A 6,000-nucleotide genomic window follows, 5' to 3' on the forward strand; every position below is an offset into this window, starting at 1 on the left:
CACACGAACCCACAGCAGATCGCGATAAATTAAACTTTTTGTAGACAGACATTGAGTTCTGTATCAACTCTCAATAATTAATGCTCACTCATTAAATTTCCTTTTCAAAAAAATAATAATAATGAGGTACCAAAACCAGTTACATTTCTAGTGAGACATTACATTGGCCAAGCAGAGTAAAACTTCATAACAAAGGAGGTTTTTTTAAGATGATATCAAACAGTCCCTTATCAAGGCCCAGCTAAAGAGAGGGGAGGGAGGGGAAACGGGGAAATACTCCCCTACTGCCAACTTTTAATTTACAACAGATTTACCTTCATGGAAATTAATTTCTTCTCCTTGGTATTCAAGAAAGAACAAGGAGGCCATTAAATCTATCCGAGAGAGTAGGCTCAGATTGTCAACACATTCTGTTACTGTGGCAACCCCTTCAAGACCCTAATGTGTCACGTGACCTATAATTTCACTTTTGATTGAACTTGTTATAAAGTTCACGAAGTGATTGTAAATGAAGTCTGAGCAGACGACTTGGAGAGTTTAATGAGAATAATAAAGAAGAAAGGCGCCATTTTTAGAGTTGTTCATCTCTTTGTAATGTAAAGCCTTTGAATATTTTATTTTTGCTCATATTTAGACATTTCCTGAATACTAATAACAACTTGTTTTCTTAGTATTGTAACTATCAGAGTTGGATAGATCTATATAAAGTATGTACTTACTGATCCAGACTAAGACTCGACGGTCTAATTCAATACAGATTTTGTTTTTTAAACTAACAGGCACCATGATGAGGTTTTCTTATTTAAATAGAATAGACTTTTATTAAAACTGCAAATTATTTTTACATTTTGCTTTCTCTATATTTTTCTCTCTTTCTTTCTCTCTCTCTCGTTTTTCTTCCCTATTTATTTATTTCGCTCTCTACCTCCTTCTTTTTCTTTCTCTTTCTCTCTCTTTCTGCCTCTATCTTTCTCTCTCCCCCTCTTTCTTTCTTTCTCTCTCTCTCTCTTTCTGCCTCTATCTTTCTATGTCACCCTTTTCTTTCTCTCTCTCTCTCTCTCTCTCTCTCAAAACGGTGTAGTGCGCCTAAAACCTTCTCATTGTCTTCACCAACATTCATTAAACTGCGCAGATACATTACATAGAAATAGGAGAAAAAAAAAGGATGGGTCTTTACCCCCCCCCCCCAAAAAAAAAAAAATATGTGTCCTTCGCCCCTCTCCCCTTTGGACACACCTTTTTATTTTTCTAGAATCTAAACGCAATTAGGACAATGCTTTCACAGTGCCCCCCCCCCCCCGCTCACCACCATCCCCTTTAGGAATACTTGAACAGTAGTGGCGATACACAAACAACTATTGGTGTAAGGACAATACTGGCTTATGACGAATTATCAGATTTTATCTACAAACGATAACAGATCTTTGTTATTGGAGTCATTAGCCCGGGGGAGGGGGGGGTGGAGGGACTTGTCAGTCAAGAACAGACAACCTGATGAGTTAACACCATTTTAATCCCACGTCCCACGAGGACAACTGCATTGTTTTCTCCCTTCCTCTACCACCATTCCCCTTACACCGTTCCCCTTACACCGTTCCCCTTACACCGTTCCCCTTACACCGTTCCCCTTACACCAACTTTAATAACAGTTTAGTTTGTTTCAGAAAACTTAACTTTTGGTTTAGAATTATAGGAGACTGCTTGCTCTTTTTACACAACACAAATTAAAGTTTATAAAACCAGAAATTAATTTAATTTATTAAGGTCAAATCAACGATGGTATCGTTAATTAGGAAAAAAATGGGTTAGGAATCAGAATGAAGCGGAGAAGACATCATACCAGAAGCGTCACAAGATGTGATGTCACTCGGTGCGGTCAATTTATGATATCACCCAACTTTTTTTTTAACCTCCATGAACTAAACTTTGCATATGAAATCTGCAGTTGGTTTGTCAAAGCTTATATCAACTCAGTCTGTTTGTTTAGGCTATTTGTTCTTTTTTAATTAGCTTTCAATTTTTCCTTACAGTTTGGTTAGAATAGAATATTTAATTTGTTACCATTTCTGGACCGGAATAGGGGCTTGGTGATATACACAAAAGAGGGCACCAGAAACAGAGATAAAAAGAAGAAAAAAAAGAAATCCAATTTTTGGACGGGTGAGCAGCTTTTACTTTTGCTATTCATAACTTCTTTTTTTTTTAAATTTCACATTTTCATTGACAATATTTTAAATCTTACAGTTGGCAACACTGTCGACGTTACGTAGTGTCCACTTGTAGCGTCCTCGTACTATACAATTGCAGCTCCGTATTTACTGCAGTGCGTCAACCCAAGGATTTCCCCTCCATAAACTATAAATTACAATATTCATATATTTGCTTTTTCAATTAAGGAAAATGAGATAAAATGTACAAATACTCTTACTCTTTCCTGTAAAATATGGCATGCTTTTAGATTTAAGTATTTTATTTTAAAAATCGATATTTATTATGTTATATATTTATTAAAACGCCCAGGGACTCCACTTTCTTAAATCCGGCCCTGCTGATAGAGCCTGTCGTACCATTAAAGTTAGTGCTCTGCCAGTGAGTGCTTACTGTCACTCCTATCTTCACCGGTGCCCCTGAACGAGTATAAGCCTCCGTCTTGTCAGACTGCACTAATTAGACAAACGAAACTAATTTATGTGTAACCCTGGGTTGACTCCCCATTGTATCCCTCCCCCCTCCTAATACTCTGCATCAAAATTACAAAATTGGAAAAAGAGGGGAGCGGGAGTTATTCCAGGTGAAGGCGGTATCTAGTTGGCGCGAAACAAAGAACTCCCTTCTGCGCATGTCGACAGCTATATATGTGGGGTTTCATCTTGTGGACTGAAGGCACATGTCCAAGTTTTCATTACAACAATTTGGGTTTATGAACATAATATTATTAATACTATAAACAGTTGGTTAGGGGGTATGGTGGTCGAGTGATAAGACACTTGGATTGTATACCGAGAGCCTTAGAGTTCGAATACCGGTGAAAACTGGGATTTTGAGACTGGATTTATAGGACGTCCTTGATTCACTAGCGGATCCAGAACTTTGGAGTGGGGGGGGGAGGCGATTTTTTTCCAAACCCTAACCCTAACGCCCAGTAAACCCTAACCCTACGCATAAACGTGCATACAGAGCGCGCGCGCGCACACACACACACACACACGCGCACACACACACACACACACGCGCGCGCACACACACACACACATATATATGTATATATATATATATATATATATATATATATATAAATATGAGAATAAAAAAAGCAGCATTTCTCAACCTTCGGCGAAAAACAAAACAACTGGGGCAGCGCTATAAGGTTCTCTGGTGAAGTTCGGGGCGAAGCCCCGACGCCATAAGCGTTTTCTTGCTTTTTTCACTGCAGAAACGCATTCTCCTGACAAGTACAGCTCATTATTCATCAATGGAGTACGGGGCTTCGCCCCGACGCCAAAAGCGTTTTCTTGCATTCTTCATTGCAGAAACGCATTCTCCTGACATCTACAACTCATTACCCATAAATGAATTTCGGGGCGAAGCCCCGACGCCAAAAGCCTTGTCTTCCATTCTTCTCTGCAGAAACGCATTCTCCTGACATCTACAACTCATTACCCATAAATGAAGTTCGGGGCGAAGCCCCGACGCCAAAAACGTTTTCTTGCATTATTCATTGCAGAAACGCATTCTCCTGACCTGAAGCTCATTATTCATACTATTAAAAAACGACCTTTCGAATAATGTTGTACTTGAAAAATATTCTAATTTGAATTTATAGGCCCATAATACATTGCAAATAAAACCGATTTGTTCCTTGAAAAGATAGGATACCCCACGTATTTAGATTTTTGCTTTGAGGATCGCCGCCGAAAAATAAATTATTCGATAAATAGTATTCATGGAAACTATGGTATAAATTGTGAGTTATAGTCCCAAATTTTTTTAGCTTAAAAAATATCAGATTGAGTAAAGGTTGGGAAAAGGTGACTATGAAAATGTTATTTGAGTTTAGAACTCATCTCAATCATGACTCTTATACTGAAAAATTTCGTTTGAATTCTAACTTTTCCAATGCAAAGTCTTTCTTAAAATACTTATGATGACTTCATGTGAAATTACAAAAACTCTGTCTGGAAATGGGAATGGCGGTAGAGTGAAAACGATTAATCCTCTCTCCTTTACTAATTTCTGCTAAAGATTGCATTTGGCATTAAAGAATAGGTATGGGGCGACTCGATATAAGAATTTAATTTATAGCATATATAAATTATATTAGTGACAGATTTTTTTAATTTTGTAATTTCTTAACTATAATACAAAAAGAAAAAGTATTGATTTGTCCGATGGGGGAAATGCGATTGCATGTATCGCCCCTACCACCTGGTACAACCCTTTTTCATTTAAATTTACTAATGATACAATTTGAGATTAGAGTGTGGTACGACATATTTACAATGGGTCACATATCAATACGTAGTTTATATTATATAACTAATTTTATTCAAAAACTATGATTCTCCACAAAAATAGGACCGCCCCCCACAGCACTCAGAGGGCTAGAGTGGGGATGGCAGTACATGCAATCGCCCCCCCCCCCCTCACCCCACCAGAAAGGGAGCAACATAATATAAAATTTATATATTAATTCAACTAATTTTGTTCACAAACTATGATTTCTCCATAAAAACGGACCGCCCCCCCCCACTCAAAGGGTTTAGGTGGGAAGGGCAGAAGAGGTATTCGTCCCCCCCCCCCACCAATCGGCAAACAAGGAACGACATAATATAAAGATCGGTTAAAATATCAATAACAAGTCATAAAGATATAGATATTTGATTGATTTGTTAGCAGGCTGTGATTTCTACCAATAAATTGGACCGCCCCCCCTACTCGAAAGTGTAGGGGGGGGGGCGGGATTGATACCATCGTCCCCTCCCGACCCCACCAAATCGGCCAACATACTAGAGGGGGGGGCGAAATAATCTAAAAATAGGTTGAAATATAAATAATTAGTATATATTTTTAACATAAGTAATAAATTCGTATACAAATTGTGTGAATCCTATACTAAAGTTCGTCCGCCCCCCCTTCGGGGGGGGGGGGGGTCGGCCGAGTGGGGGGGGCGATCGCCCCTACCGCCCCCCCCCCCTGGATCCGCCAGTGCCTTGATTCAACCCAACTCGGGTACCGGATCTACTTTATGGAAGTAATATTGGTTAGTCGTCTGCTGGTCAAACAAAACAGATGAGCTTTACATCCTCTGCCCCCCATGTATCGCAAATTCTGAAAGAGGGTACCTTTAGGGTTTAAAATGTGTTTCTTTTATGTACGTAAGTGATTTGGCCTAAGGCCACTGATTGCATCATGATATGGAGTAACGTACAAGCTATTAATATAGTTCATTATTTCCCCCTATTAACAGGTGAGCAGAAGTTTTTGGAGCTCCGGAATGCAACGCTTCACATGTCGGATATGACCCGCAGGCTGTGGGTTTGCCATCGCTGGTCGAGATATCCGATAAGATTCCGATAAGCATCTGGAATAATGGGGAATTTTATCTTCGTCTGTTAAATCAATGTAAATCTCATAGTAACCACGACAGGCATTAGGCGTAGGCAAACTAGCAGTCGCCTAAGTTTCCCACTTGGTTGGGGCCTCACAGAGAACTCACATTTTGTGTGTGTTTATAATTTGCTAAGCTTGGATCAATTCTTCAGCATAGCAGAGCTCAATGTCTCTACTTCCACATACTTGTTGGACTTCATATGCTGGAGACTAGAATGCCTTTAATTAGGGGTTCTCAACCTGTGACTCGCGACCCCGTTGGGGGTCGATTGACGATTTGCCAGGGGTCGCCAAAGACCATCGAAAAAATGGATTGTTATTGTCTATTCTTCTATTGCTGTGTGTGAGCGGGGGGTGGGGGTCGCGGCAGAGTGGGGGTTGTAAAAAGGG

The sequence above is a fragment of the Biomphalaria glabrata genome, chromosome 10, assembly GCF_947242115.1.
Source record: "Biomphalaria glabrata chromosome 10, xgBioGlab47.1, whole genome shotgun sequence".
NCBI lineage: Eukaryota > Metazoa > Mollusca > Gastropoda > Planorbidae > Biomphalaria > Biomphalaria glabrata.